The following is a 16,634-nucleotide window of genomic DNA, read 5'->3' on the forward strand; positions in this document are numbered from 1 at the left end:
TTGTAATAGGAAGCCTCACTTCTGCGAAAGTTCACTTTAACAAAAGTGAACTTTTGCATAAGTGCACTTCACCGAAAACACCGCAGCACAGTGTAGGACATAAAAAACAAGCTATGTCCTCCGCTATGGTGCGATAGCTGAACCAGGGTTAGGGCATGGGTTAGGGTAAGGGGATAGTTACTAAAGCTATCCCCTTACCCTAACACATGCCCTAACCCTAAGGTCCATGACTATCGCACCATAGTGGAGGACATTGCTATGTCCTTCACTGCGCTGCAGTCATCACGGACCTTAGGCTTAGGGCATGGGTCATGGTAAGGTAATAGCCCTTTGGGCTATCCCCTTACAATGACCTGTGCCCTAACCCTAAGGTCCATGAGTACTGCACGGAAGTTCATTACAACACCCGTTCGTTGTACTGAACTTCGCGTAAGTGCACTTTTGATTAAGTGCACTTTCGCTGCAGTGAGCATTCCATGCAGTATTTTGAATTAGTGAAAATTCGATCTAGTGTATGGAACCTATATATATATATATATATATATATATATATATATATATATATATATATATATATAGGATCCTTACAGATGGTCGACTGCATCTTTCACCGAATCCCAATTTGGTGAGCATACTTGCGCGGAAGTGCCATTCACTGAAGCAGCACTTTCACATAAGTATGCTTGTTGTTCCGGTCGTACTACGATGCGGTAAGGGAAAATTCCCTTTTCCCCACTGTAGTGCGACCTCGGAGTGAGAATATAAAGAAGGGGATGGGTGCAGGGGAGCTTGCCCCCCTGCATTCAAATAGATTTTGTGTATTTTTTATTTTTTTTTTTAACATACTTTAACAAAAGCGCTTTTTCGATAAAAGTGCTTTCGTTAAAGTGTGTTCGGTGGTAATGGATTCAGGCTTTTCAACTTTCGTTCAAAAGTCATAGATCCATGTATAGATATGTATATATCTATATGTATATGTGTGTTTATATCTATATATATATATATATATATATATATATATATATATATATATATATGTATATATATATATATATATATATATATATATATGTATATATATATATATATATGTGTGTGTGTGTGTGTGTATCTATATATATATATATATATATATATATATATATAGATATATGTATATATCTTTGCTACACCTGCCACAGGGAAAAGTACTCACTAAGTTAGGATTTCTAGTTATTCTACAATCTGGTGAAGAAAATCCAGCATGTACTAGAATGTCTTTAAGACCCCTACCCTTACGATATGAAAACAAAGGAATCTTAAATAGTATGTCTGAGGAACAGGATTACTCCTTTCCACCTTATGAAGATTCTGATGCTGAAGACTCCATTCCCTCAGCTTCTCCCCCTGAAATGTATTCCTTTGGGGAAACCTTACATGCCATGAGGGAACATTTCCACTGGGAAGGTCAGAACTACTCCGACTCAAAGAAAAGGCTCCAAGAGTTTCTTTTACTCCCCCAGCACAGACCCCTTGCTATCCCCCCAGTTTTGGACATTGTGGATGATGTTTTCTTAGAATCTAGTCTAAATCCAGATTCTCTGCCTCCTGCTCCAGCCAAACCAGATAGATACTATAGAGTGCCTGAATCACACACATTCCTATACAAAAGTCCTGTTGCTGATCCAGAGACAATTACCCAGGGTCCCAAGGTGGCTAAGGCTTCTATGGCTAAAAATCCTGTACCCTCTGAAAGGGACTCCAGAGCACTAGATAGGTGGGGGAAGAAGGTTTACGCCTCAGCTACTCTAGCTATGAGAGCACTAAATTGTCAATTTCACATGCTTAAATACCAGCAATTCCTAATGTCTCAAATAAAACAAAAGATGGGCAGGCACCCTCAACAGTCTGAATTCAAGGAAATGCAGGATCTGTTGCATGCAGCTGAACAGGTGGGAAAACATACTTTACAATGTGGTTTTGATGCCTTGGAAGCTTCCTCTAGAGCAGCTGTTACTGGGTCTGTTATACGTAGGCATGCTTGGTTAAAGGAACAATCTCTGCCTGATCATGTTAAAGCAAAGTTACTAGATGCACCCTTACAGCAGGATGTCTTATTTGGGGTTAAAGCAGAGGAGGTTTTAAAGAAAATGGAGGATAAGACAAAATCTATGCAGACAGTCAAAGATTTCTTACAAGTACAGCCCCCACGCTTCAGCAGAAATTGGCCAACAAAAAATTGGTCCTTTCCAGCTTCTGACAGACCACAGAGGGGTAACTACAGGCGCCCAAGGGGCAGAGGACAAGCACAAATCCCTTACAAACCCCGCCAAAGGGGCACTGCAACACAGAAGGAAGGAGAAGACAGGCCACAAACTACTAGAAGGCAAGCACAATGACTTATACCTCAAACTGCCAAGCAAAACTCTCTTGGCAGCTCCCTTGGGAGGAAAATTAGCACTTTTTGCAGACAACTGGCGCATCGTCACAAAGGACAAATGGGTCCTAGACATTATCTCACAAGGATACAGATTCCATTTCCACACCTTGCCAAGGATAAAAGGAATGCCAAACCTGCCACAAAATCAATGGGCAGAGGCACAAAAACAAATTACAGCTCTCATGGACATGAGAGCCATTCAGCTGGTACCTACACAGGAGCAAGGCCAAAGATTTTACTCAAGGCTCTTTCTAGTCCCCAGAAAGGGCAATGCTTGGAGACCCATTCTGGAACTTTCTGCTTTAAACACCTTCTTGCAAATACCCAAATTCAAGATGCTAACACTACAGCAGCTTCTTCCCATGTTGGGCAAGAAAGCTTGGCTAGTAACGTTGGACCTCAAGGAGGCATACCTGCATGTCCCTATCAGACAAAATTGCAGAAGATACCTCCGTTTCATTGCAGGTTCAACCCATTACCAATTCTCTGCATTGCCCTTTGGCTTATCTACTTATCCAGGGTCTTCACAAAATGCCTGGCACCAGTAATTGCATACTGCAGACAAAGAGGAATTCAAATATACCCATACCTGGACGACTACCTCATCCAAAGCAGAAAAAGGACATTCTCTTACAACACCTGGCTTTTGTAAAACATCTTCGAAGTTGCCTAGGGTACACAGTAAACGAAAAGAAATCAAAACTAGTGCCCTCACAAAATATGACATTCCTGGGTGCCAGCTTGAATACAACGGCCCAGATGGCTTAGCTGACGCCAGACAAACAACTACAATTAACTCAATGCTTCAGAGCAAAGGCAACAAAGACCCAACTCGCTGCAAGAAAAATTCTGCAGGTCTTGGGCTTCATGGCATCTTGCATGCTACTAATACCATTGGCAAAACTGCATATGAGGAAATTACAATGGTACCTAAAAAGCGTATGGACTCAACACAGCCACAGCTTGGAAACAATGATACCTCTCATTCCCTGCCTTCAACAGGAGTTCCTATGGTGGTCACAGGCATGTCACCTTAACAAGGGTCAGCCTTTCACCTTACCCCCAGCCAGGCAAACTATGACAACAGATGCATCGGACTATGCCTGGGGGGCACACATGGCAGGACGGTGCATTCAAGGCATATGGACTGCAGATCAAAGGAATCTGCACATCAATCAAAAAGAAATGCTAGCTGTACAAAATGCTCTGACAGCCTTCAAGGACCTCTTACATCCAGGACAGCTTATCATAAGAAAAGACAACACCACAGTAATGTGGTACATAAACAAGCAAGGGGGTACACACTCCTACCCTCTATGCAGGCAAGCAATGACCTTGTGGAACACAGCGCTGGCTTACGAAGTTCAATTACAAGCTCAATTCCTGCCAGGAAAAAAGAACACATTGGCAGGCGACCTAAGCAGAAACATCATGGATCCCCACGAGTGGAAACTGGATCCACAAGTATTTGCAATGCTAACTCAAAAATGGGGGCTCCCAGACATAGACCTATTTGCCAGCCCCCAAAACTATCAACTAACAAAATTTTGCACAAGGACTTTTCACCATCAAGCTTTGAAAGTGGACGCACTCTCATTCAGATGGAAAATGCTGACAGTATATGCCTTTCCTCCATTACCCCTTCTCACAAAGGTGCTGCTGAAAGTCAGGATGGAGAGACCCCAAACGATACTCATTGCCCCAGACTGGCCACGCCAGCACTGGTACCCACTATTAAGGAATATGGCCGAGGGCCCACCATGGATTCTACCACAAATTACCCATCTGCTCACACAGCAAGACAATCAGATTCTACACAGCCAATGCAAAACCTTAAACTTGGCTGCATGGCAAATCACCTAAGCAACCAGCCAGCTCCTCTCTCACAAGCTGTTATGGATGTTATTCTGGAGGCCAGGAGGCCTAGCACCAGGAAAGCCTACTCAGACAAATGGAAAAGGTTTTGCGCCTGGAACCAAGTTAAAGGCCAAAATACCCTTCAGCCTGACATACCTCATATTTTGCAATATTTAACTGAGATGCTACACAAAGGGCTTTCTTTCTCATCTATTAAAATTCATGTCTCAGCTATTTCAGCTCACTACAACACATATCCTCCCTTATTTTTACATCCACTCCTAGGGCAGTTTCTCAGATGGGCCAAAAACATTAGGCCTCCCAGGAGAGCACCAACACCTACTTGGGACCTCAACTTTGTTCTGGAAAAACTTACGCTGCCTCCTTTTGAGCCAGCTTTCTCAGCTGACTTAAAGTTTATATCATGGAAGACTGCCCTGCTGCTAGCAATTACTTCAGCGAGAAGAGTTTCAGAGCTTCAGGCACTAATGGCAGTAGAGCCTTTCCTCATTTTTCATCAAGAGAGAGTTTCTCTACAAACTAACCCCTCCTTTATGCCTAAGGTGGTATCCAGTGTGGCTCTAAATCAAACCATCCATTTACCCACCTTCTTTCCAAATCCACAGAACAAAGGAGAAAGACTCGTACATTCCTTGGACGTTCACAGGCAGCTATGTTACTACTTGGATAAAACTAAGGTTTTCAGAAAATCTGACCAGCTTTTTGTATGTTATGCTACAGCATCACAAGGAAAGGCTATCTCAAAACAGACAATTTCCAAATGGATAGGACATTGCATACATTTTTGCTACACCCACCATGGAAAACCAGTTCCTGCTAGCATAAGGCCCCACTCTATCAGGGCAGCAGCTACATCTACAGCCTACCTCAGGGGGTGCCAACCAAGGATATTCTGGAAGCTGCAACTTGGAGTTCAGTACACACCTTCACCAAACATTACCACTTACCACTTTACTTTAAGACTAGAGCTGGCTTCGCCACTGCAGTTTTGCAGGGCCTTCTAGCCTCCTCTAACCCTGTTTGACTCCACCATCCATCCTTAGCTTTGGGATTCTACCCAAGTATGATGACTGCAGCAGGGTAACACGATGAACATAGTACAGTTTTGTACCTACCATAAATGTAGATGTTCGAGTGTATACCCTGCTGCAGTCCAGGTTACCCTCCCTCCATCCCCTCTGAACTAGTTGAACTTATATCTACCACTCTGTCTTATACTACCTCTGTGGTGTATTTGCTTGTGCATAAGGGTTTTGTTTTATTTTCATATAGGTATATATATATATATATATATATATATATATATATATATATATATATATATATTGCCTACCTATTAGGGGCACCTGACATCTGGGGCAAGAAAAACTGAAGAAAATGGCGTTGGATGCCTCTGATATACCCCTGGTGCTCTGACATCAGGGAAGAAGCGACAGCAACCGATGCCGGAGCAAGACTTTGGAATTCGGGCTGACTGCAGGACCACCTGACGGCAGGATAACCCAAGTGTGATGACTGCAGCAGGGTATACACTCGAACATCTACATTTATGGTAGGTACAAAACTGTACTTTCCTGACTCTCACAAGTTCCTTTTTAAAAATCCTACTGCGGATCCTGAGCCCATTTCACAGGGACCCAAGAGCATAAAGGCTACTACTGCCAAAAATCCTACCCCCTCGGACAGAGATTCCAGGGCACTGGATAGATGCGATAAAAAGGCATACACTTCTGCAACCTTGGCGATTAGGGCCTTAAATTGCCAGTTTCATATGTTAAAGTATCAACAGCATATTATTGGATTGCTTAAACAGAAAATGATGTTGATTCCTGACTGTGCTGAAATTAAGGATTTACAGGATTTAATGCATTCTGCTGAACAGGTTGGAAAACATACTTTGCAATGTGGGTTTTGATTCACTAGAGGCATCTTGCAGGGCTGCTGTTACTGGGGCTGTACTTAGAAGGCATGCTTAGCTTAAGGAGCAGTCTTTGCAGGATCATGTTAAAGCTAAATTGTTGGATGCTCCCTTAAACCAGGACCGCCTGTTTGACAACAAAGCAGAAGAAGTACTTAAAAAGATGGACGAAAAACCTAAATCTATGCAAACTGTTAACAGATTTCCTTCAAGTGCAGCCTCCAAGATTTAATAGGCATTGGCCCTCTAAGAATTGGTCCTTTCCTGCCTCTTCCAGGCCTTCTCAGTCCAAACCCAGAACCAGCAGACCACTCAGGCTTCAGTCCCAAGGCACGCACAGGACTAAGCAGTGGGGGGATCCCACTTCCAAATCAGGGAGTAGTAAGACCCCCCCCCCCCCCCCATGGTAAACTGTCTCAATGACTTAACTTTAAAACTTCCAAACCCTTCTCAACTGACTGCTCCTTTATGGGAAAAGATTGCTCTGCAGGTAAAAAACTGGGAACTCATTACCCAGGACAAATGGGTTTTTAATATAGTTTCCCAAGGATAAAGATTCCACTTCCACACTTTACCAACCCCAAACGGTTGTCCAGATCTACCCCTAAATCAGTGGGCAGAGGCTCAAAAGCAAGTTTTCTCTCTCTCTTAAGTATAAGGGCTATTCAAACTGTCCCAGAAGAGGAAAGGGGACAAGGTTCATGCTGAAGAATCTTTATGGTGACCAGAAAAGACAACTCCTGGCATCCTATCCTGGATCTCTCTATCCTAAACACTTTTTTGGTGATCCCAAAATTCAAGATGCTTACTCTTCACCACTTGCTTCCTATGCTTGGCAAGGATGTCTGGTTGGCAACACTGGATTCAAAGGAAGCCTACCTGCACATCCCAATCAGGGAATCTTGCAGAAGATACCTACGCTTCAAAGCAGGCTACTTGCATTATCAGTTATCTGCACTGCCCTTTGGCTTATCTACTGTGCACAGGGTATTCACAAAGTGCCTAGCTCCAGTCATTGCATTTTGCAGACAAAGAAATATTCAGATATACCCATACCTGGACAATTGTCTAATTCAGGCTGAAAGCCAGAACATACTATTGAATCATCTGGCGTTTGTACAAAAACTGCTAACTTCTTTGGGGTACACCATAAATGAAGGGAAATCACATCTGGTACCCTGCCAACAAATTATATTCCTGGGAGCAAGCTTGAACACAGCTTCCCAGATGGCTTTCCTCACGCCAGAGAAACAAGTTCATTTGACAGCTTACTTCAGACTAATGGCCACAAAGACCCTGCTATCTGCAAGACAAATACTGCAAGCCTTGGGGTTCATAGCATCCTGCATTCTCCTAATTCCATATGCAAGACTGCATATGAGGAAACTGCAATGGTATCTAAAAAGCCTATGATGTTCTTCGTGTTTCACTGTTGCAGTCATTGCATTTGGGTAATCTGCTAGCAGGTTGCCCTCAGTCGGCCTGATTAACAAAGTCTTGGGTCCTGCATCAGTTGCTGTCCCTTCTTCCATGACGTCAGGTTGTCAGGGATATAAAACATGCAGCTGACGTCATTACACCAGTCTTTCTTTGTCGGGCGGTGCCCGAAGCAGAAACAGTTCGCAAGTGCCGGTTGGCCGACTCCTGAAATTTACGTTTTCGAGTTTCAAAACCGAAGTCTTCAACTTAAAGCTAAGCACCCCGTTGGGAAAACTTTTTTTTGCTCCTTACCAATGTCAGTAAAAGTTAATAACTGCATTACTTGTGGAAAGCAAACACCTCATAAACATTTTCATTTGTACTGTATTCCTTGCCTAGGCCCTGACCACGATGTACCTTGCTGTCTGTTTTGTGCTTTATTTAATCAGTGCACTATCCGTCGTCGGTACATTTTTGCCTCTAAATATTTTGGTTCTTGGTTTAATTATCCAGAAGTGACGTTGGTTAGCCATCTGACTATTGGAATTCCGAAAAAATGCAAAGAAAAAGACAGAGATAGGCCGTCGAGGTCCAAAACTGCCAACGACGCTTCACCTAAGCCAGTCACCAGTTCTCCGGTACTCAGTGAGGCGCTTTCACAGCCCCTGATACCCGCTACTTCTGACTCGCAGGCCTCTATTGAGACCCATTTTGAGTCCTGTATGCCGCGAGATGCTTCACCTATGGAACCCGTGGATGTCTCTACTTTGGATGGGTCCGGAGCCGCTCTGCAGGCACCGGCTTCCGAGGGCGTATTCAGGCCTACAGACTTGCATATTAAACCGACTCCACTTTCTATACCAAGGCCTAAATCTTGATCTTTGTCTAAAAAACCGACACCCAGGCCACATGTTCAGGCTCCTATGCCTAAAAATCAAATGATCAAAGTGGCTGAAGATCTTATTACTCTAATCAGGGGTAGTCAACCCCCCCCCCCTTCTAAGAGGCCTAGGGCTGAGCTTGACTATGAATCTTCTGATCAGGACTATGTTTCTTCTGATTCTTCCAGTGACCTGGATTTGCCCATACCTACTTATGAGGATTCTGATGCAGAGGATTCCATTCCCTCTGCTCCCCCCCCCCCCCCCCCGAGGACTTTTCTTTTGGGGAAACTTTACATACCTTAAGGGAGCATTTCCACTGGGAAAGTCAGGAATTTTCTGAATCTAATAAGAGGCTTAGGGATTTCCTTCTTCTACCTCAGCATAGGCCTTTGGCTATACCTCCTGTACTAGACATTGTTGATGATGTGTTTTCGGAATCCAGTATCACCCCTGATTCCCTGCCTCTGGCTCCTAGTAAACCAGACAGGTACTACAGGTTTCCTGAGTCCCACAATTTCCTTTTCAAAAATCCTGTTGCGGATCCAGAAACCATTTCTCAGGGCCCAAGGGCATTAAGGCTTCTACTGCTAAAAATCCTATCCCTTCTGATAGAGACTCCAGGGCGCTGGATAGATGGGGTAAAAAGGTTTATACTTATGCAACCTTGGCAATCAGGGCTTTAAACTGCCAATTTCATATGTTAAAATATCAACAGCATATTATTGATGTTGATTTCTGACTGTGTGGAAAAAAAAGATTTACAGAATTTATTGCATTCTGCTGAACAAGTTGGAAAACATACTTTGCAAATGTGGTTTGGTTCTTTAGAAGCCTCTTGCAGGGTTGCTGTTACTGGGTCTGTGCTTAGAAGGCATGCTTGGCTTAAGGAGCAATCTCTGCCTGATCATGTTAAAGCAAAATTGTTGGATGCTCCTTTAAATCAGGACCGCCTGTTTGTAAATAAGGCTGAAGAAGTTCTAAAAAGGATGGAAGATAAAGCTAAATATATTCAAACTGTAAAAGATTTCTTACAAGTGCAACCTCCAAGATTTAGTAGGCACTGACCTACTAAGAATTGGTCCTTTCCAGCCCCTTCCAGATCCTCTCAAGCCAAACCCAGACACAGCAAAAACCCCAGGTTTCAGTCCCAGGGGAGTCTGAGAACTAAGCAGTGGGGGGCCTCCACTTCCAAATCTGGAAGTAACAAGACACCCCCTATAGTAAACAGTCTCAATGACTTCCTTTTAAAATTACCAAGCACTTATCTTTTAACCGCCCCTTTAGGAGGTAAAGATTGCTCTTCATGCAAAAAACTGGGAGCTCATAACTCAGGACAAATGGGTTTTAAATATAGTGTCCCAGTGATACAGATTTCATTTCCACATGTTGCCAGAACCAAACGGGTGACCATACCTGCCCCCAATTCAGTTGGAAGAGGCTCAAAAACAAGTACTTTCCCTCTTAAGCATGGGGGCTATTCAACTGGTACCAGAAGAGGAAAATGGGCAAGGTTTCTATTCCAGGCTTTTTCTGGACCCGTCTACTCTAAACACCTTTCTGGAGATTCCAAAATTCAAGATGCTGACTCTTCACCAGTTACTTCCTATGCTAGGCAAAGATGCCTGGTTGGCAACTCTAGATTTCAAAGAAGCATACCTGCACATTGGAATCTTGCAGAAGATACCTACGCTTCAAAGCAGACTACTTGCATTATCAGATGTTCATCGTGTTACACTGCTGCAGTCATTGCACTTGGGTTATCCTGCCGTCAGGCGGTTCCCCAGTCGGCCTGAGTTCCAAAGTCTTGGTCCGGCGTCAGTTGCTGTCGCCTCCTCCCTGACGTCAGTGCGACAGGGGTATATAAGATGCAGCCGACACCATTTTCTTCAGCCTTTCTTGCCGCGCAGTGCCTGAAGCAAAAGCAGTTCGCAAGTGCCGGTCGGCCGTCTCCTGAGATTTTCATTCCGAATCCAGAACCGAAGTCTTGTACAAAGCTAAGTACCCTGTTGGGGAAACTTTTTCTTGCCTCAGACTGATGACAGTAAAAGTTAATAACTGTATTTCTTGTAGGAAGCAAATACCTCATAAGGATTTCCATTCCTATTGTATCCCATGCCTAGGCCCTGACCACGACATCACTGGTTGTCAGTTTTGTGCTACGTTTAACAAGCGCACTATTAAACGTCGGTTTGATTTTGCCCGACATTATTTTGGTAGAAAATTCAATTATACCATGCCGTCTGAACTTCCGATGACCGGAATACACAAAAAGCGCAAAGACAAGGATAGGCGTCCGAGGCCCAAAACTGACGATGAAGCCTCTTCTAGGCCAGTCACCGGTTCTCCGGTTTTCAGCGAGGCGCCTTCGCAGCCCCTGACGACCGCTTCTGCAGAACCACAAGCCACCTCTGACTCCCACATGGAGACGGCTGGGCCTTCGGACGCACAAGTTCTTCAGCCTACCGAGACTAACCTCTCAGAGGGATCCGGAGTAGCTGAGCAACCCACAGCTACAGAGGGTGTCTTCAGACCTACTCAGTTAAGCATTAAACCCTCAGCTAAGTCTAAGCCTCCTTTAAAGTCAGTGAAACAAATACAGCATTCTCCAGGACAGGCCTCCATGCCTAAGAAACAAATGCTCAAAATGGCCGAAGACCTAATCACTCTGATCAGGGGGTCCCATCCCCCTCCTGATAAAAGGCCTAGACAGGATGCAGATTATGTCTCATCTGACCAGGTGTCCATCTCTTCTGATTCATCCTCAGACGTAGGATACTCTTTACCCCCCCCCCCCCTATGAGGATTCTGATGCTGAGGAATCAATTCCATCAGCCTCACTGCCTGAGGACTACTCCTTTGGGGAAACCCTACATACCATGAGGGAGCATTTCCACCCGGAAGGCCAGGATTACTCAGAATACAAGAAAAGGCTCAGAGACTTCCTTTTATTACCTCAACACAGACCCCTTGCTATTCTGCCAGTGTTAGATATTGTGGATGATGTGTACACTGAATCCAGCTTAAATCCTGATTCCTTACCTCAAGCCCCTGTTAAACCTGACAGATACTACAGAGTCCCTGACTCACATAAATTTCTGTATAAAAGCCCTGTAGCTGACCCTGAAACTATTTCTCAGGGACCCAAAGGAGTTAAGGCCTCATCAGCCAAGAATCCAGATGTTCATCGTGCATACAGCTGCAGTAATCACAGATGGGTTTTCTGCCGTCAGGCGGGTCCTCGGTCGGCCAAATTCCAAAGTCTAGGTCCGGCGTCGGTTGTTGTCGCTTTCTTTCCTGACGTCAGTGAGGCAGGGGTATATAAGACACAGCCAACGCCATTTTCTTCAGTCTTTTTTGCCGCGCGATGCCCGAAGCAGAAGCAGTTCGCAAGTGCCGGTCGGCCAGCTCCTGAATTTACAAAAAAATTGGAAACCGAAGTCTTCATTAAAGCTAAGTACCCGTGGGGAAACTTTTCTTGCCTCAGACCGATGTCAGAAAAAGTTAACAATTGTATTTCTTGTGGGAAGCAAATATCGCATAAGGATTTCCATTCCCTCTGCATACCTTGTTTAGGCCCAGACCACGACGTCTCGGGCTGTCGCTTTTGCGCTACTTTCAATAAACGCACTATTAAGCGCCGGGCGGAGTTCGCCCAACACTTTTTTGGTACAGCCTTTGATTATAAAATGTCGTCGGAGACTCCGACTACCGTTTTGTCCAAAAAACACAAGGACAAGGACCGACACGCCAGGTCCGCGGTCCCCACCGACACCACGCCAAAACCGGCTACACGTGGTCCGGTTCTCAGCGAGACGCCTATGCAGTCCCTGACTACCGACGACACTTCTTTGGCGGTGTCTGCTGTAACCGAGACCGCAGGTTCCTCGGCCCAGACCCAGACTACAACCACCGAAGCCACTGTGAGCGTTGAGCCTCCTAATGTGGACAGGTCCACTTCCACCCATGGTGTCTTTAGACCCTCATCTCCCTTTTCCATTAAGGCCTTTGCTAAGTCCAAATCAGCCAGGCATCCCAAGAGGCCTGTTGCACAGGGCCCATCTCAAGGCCCCATGCCTAAAAAGCAGATGCTTAAAATGGCTGAGGATTTAATTACTCTTATCAGGGGTTCCCAACCCCCTCCAGACAAGAGACCCAGAGTGGAGGAAGATTCTCCCTCCTCTGATCAGGGCTCCATTTTCTCAGAACATTCTGATGTAGAGGAACACCCTTACTCCCCTTTTGAAGATTCTGATGCAGAGCAGTCCATTCCTTCTGTATCTCCTCCTGAGGATTTTTCTTTTGGGGAAACCTTGCACACCTTGAGGGAACACTTCCATTGGGAAGGCCAAAACGTTTCTGATTCCAAGAAAAGACTTAGGGAATTTCTTTTGATGTCCTTCAAGGATGCATCTGCAGTCCTTACAAATGGGTTGTCCTGTCGTCAGGCAGCCCTTCGGTTGGCCGGATTCCAAAGTCTGGGTCCGGCTTCGGCTGGTGTCGCACTTCACCCGACGTCATCGCTGCAGTTTTTCGGGTATAAAGGCATCAGCCGACGCCATTTTCCTCAGTCTTTCTTGCGTGGCGCTCAAGCAGAAGCTGTTCGCAAGTGCCGGTCGGTCAGATCCAGAGATTACTACTACCGAATACTATTTCAAGACTTCTAAAAGCTAAGTACCCGTTGGGGACTCTTTCTTGCCTCAGCCGATGTCAGAGAAAGTGAATAACTGTTTATCTTGTGGGAAACAAATACCTCATAAAGATTTCCACTCTACTGTATACATTGTTTAGGCCCAGACCACGACGTAGCAGCTTGTCTAGCCTGTGCTTTTTAACCGACGGACGCTTAGACGCCGGTCGGAGTTTGCTGAACAGATTTTCGCTCTGATTTTGCCTATATTATGCCGCCGGATCCTCCGACAACGCAAATTTCAAAACGTAAAGAAAAGGACCGACTCGCGGTCCGCGGTTTCGCCGAAACCGCGATTAAGCAAAAGCGAGTGTCTCGGTTTCGCCGAAACCGAGCAAGCGGTTCTTTCTTCAGCCGAAACCTTGCCTTCTACCGAGGCCTCCTCTAACCTGGTAGAATCGGCTTCTGAAATCCAACCTTCTGTTGGGGTTTCTCAGGAATTATCAGACACTATTCCCTGGATATTTCAACCCCTGCACGTGGAGCTGCTAGGCCTCCTGCAGCCATGTCTATTAAGGCCTTTGCCAGGGCTAAAGCAGCCAAAGCTTCAAAACTGTGCCTGCCAAACCCCTCACACAGGCCCAGCACTAGCTCTCATATGCTTTCTTTGGCTGAAGATCTAATTTCTTTAATTCGTGGATCCCAGCCTCATCCAGACAGGTCCTCTCTCCCACCTCCAGAAAAGAGGCCTAGAGCAGAGCCCCCTGAACCAGTATCCACTGATGATTCCTCTGATGACTCAGAACATACAGACCCTCCTGAGGCTTCTTATTCTCCTTACGAAGACTCTGATGCTGAAGAGTCCATTCCTTCAGCCTCTCCACCTGAGGAATTTTCCTTTAGGGAAACCTTGCATGCTATGAGGGAACAATTTCAGTGGCAGGGCCAAGATTTCTCAGACTACAGAAAAAGGCTTAGAACCTTTCTACATTTGCCACAACATAGGCCTTTAGCTATACCTCCAGTTCTCTCTGTTGTAGATGATGCATTTAATGATGCTTGCACTGCTCCTGATTCATTACCTCCGGCTCCTGCTAAGCCCGATAGGACACTCATCACCATTTATACAAGGCTCCTTTTGCAGATCCAGAGACCATCTCCCAGGGCCCTAAAGCTGTAGCAGCTACTTCTACCAAAAACCCCCTCCCCTCTGAAAGGGAATCCAGGTCCTTAGAGAGATGGGGTAAAAAAGTTTACACTTCTGCTACCTTGTCAGCTAGGGCTTTGAACTGCCAATTTCATATGATTCAATATCAAGAGTTTATGCTTGACCAGTTAACTAAAAAGCTGTCCTCTGAAGAATCTTTAGATAAAAAATATGTTCAGGAAATGGTACATAACATACAGCAAGTTAGTAACCATTCTTTAAAATGTGGCTATGATGCACTGGAGGCTTCCTTTAGATCAGCCATGACTGGCACAGTTATCAGGAGACATGCATGGTTGAAAGAACAGGCATTACCAGACCATGTCAAATCAAAGCTTTTGGATGCACCCATGGACAAGGTCAATTTATTTGGTTCCCCTGCTCAGCAGGTACTAAAAAAGATGGAAGAGAAGGCGAAATCTGTACAAACGGTGAAAGATTTCTTACAGGTTCAACCTCCAAGGTTTAGCAGGAACTGGCCTTCCAAGAATTGGTCCTTTCCGGACTCCTCTAAGACACAGAGAGGCAGGAACAGGCGTTCTAGAGGCAGAAACCAATCCAGGGGTGCCTACAAGGGACGCCAGTGGCAAGGTAACAACCAGCGAGGCACGGACGCAGCCACCACCACTACAACAACTCAATCACAGTGACTTGACAGTGGCACCGCCTACCAGGGAACAACTAGAAGCACCCTTAGGCGGAAAGCTAACCTTATTTTCAAAGAACTGGCATTGCATCACAAGAGAAAAATGGATTTTGCAAACTATAGACCAAGGTTACAGGTTCCATTTCCATACTCTACCAGGGAAGAGAGGAATGCCAAACCTACCACCTACTCAAAGGGCAGAAGCTCTAAAGCAAATATCTCAGCTATTAAGAATGAGAGCTGTGGAAAAGGTACCATCTATGGAGCAAGGCAAGAGATTTTACTCCAGACTCTTCCTGGTACCAAGAAAAGAAAACAAATGGAGACCCATTCTAGACCTGTCTGCTTTAAACACATTCCTCATTGTTCCAAAATTCAAAATGCTGACCCTACAGCAGCTTCTTCCCATGCTGGGCAAGGAGTCTTGGCTGGTAACTCTAGATCTCAAGGAGGCATACCTGCACGTCCCCATACGACCAATTTGCAGAAGATACCTCAGATTTCTTGCAGGATCAGAGCATTATCAATTCTCAGCATTGCCCTTTGGCTTATCTACTGCGCCCAGAGTGTTCACGAAATGCCTGGCATCAGTAATTGCTCATTGCAGACTTCAGGGATCCAAATTTATCCCTACCTGGACGACTGCCTGATACAAGCGGACAACAAAAGCAAGCTAACAGAAGACTTACAAAGAGTCATTTACCTGCTGCAAGCCTTGGGATATACAGTCAATATAAAAAAGTCAAGGCTGATTCCATCCCAAAGAATAACCTTTCTGGGTGCAGAGCTGGACACATCAAAACAAATGGCATTCCTAACTGCAGAAAAGAAAGAGCAACTACCTCTCTACTTCTTGGCATTAACAAAGCAGAACCATCTAACTGCAAGGAAAGTACTGCAAGCTCTAGGCTTCATGGCATCCTGCATAATTCTGGTCCCTCATGCCAGATTGCATATGAGAAAGCTACAGTGGTACCTAAAGAATTTGTGGTCCCAACACAAGCACAGCCTAGAAACCAAAATTCCAATAATCCCATGCCTGAAGCAAGAGTTCCTATGGTGGGCTCAGGCCTGTCAATCAAACACAGGATTGCCCTTCTGCAACAGTCAACCAAGCCAAACCATCACGACAGATGCCTCAGACCTCGGTTGGGGGGCACACATGCTGGACAAGTGCATACAAGGCTTATGGACTCAAGACCAGCTGCGCCTACTCATAAATCTAAAGGAAATGCTGGCAGTAAAATTGGCAATCCAGTCATTCAGACCATTTCTCCAAGAAGGTCAGTTGATGATAAGGACAGACAACACCACAGTTATGTGGTACATCAACAAACAGGGAGGCACACATTCATATCCTCTGTGCCGGCTGGCACTGGACCTATGGGATGTGGCCCTGAGCTGCAACATTCAGTTACAAGCAATTTTTGTACCGGGAAAAGAAAATATTCTAGCAGACATATTAAGCAGAATTACCACAGATGCCCACGAATGGATGCTACATCCGGACATCTTCAAAGCCATCACAAGAGAATGGGGATTACCACAAATAGACTTGTTTGCATCCCCACTCAATCACCAGCTAAAGAAATTCTGCACAAGGACGTACCACCCACTTGCTTGGAAGGTGGACTCC

General features: G+C 45.1%; 1 protein-coding gene across 2 annotated transcripts in view; it reads left to right on the forward strand.

The window, feature by feature from the left end:
• Window positions 1-16,634, forward strand: part of PKNOX1 (PBX/knotted 1 homeobox 1) — a 1,629,974-nt gene that overhangs the window by 441,711 nt on the left and 1,171,629 nt on the right. The window lies entirely within an intron of this gene.

Source organism: Protopterus annectens, chromosome 5.part0 (assembly GCF_019279795.1).
Source record: "Protopterus annectens isolate FY-2018-M chromosome 5.part0, PAN1.0, whole genome shotgun sequence".
In the NCBI taxonomy this organism is placed as follows: Eukaryota; Metazoa; Chordata; order Ceratodontiformes; family Protopteridae; genus Protopterus; species Protopterus annectens.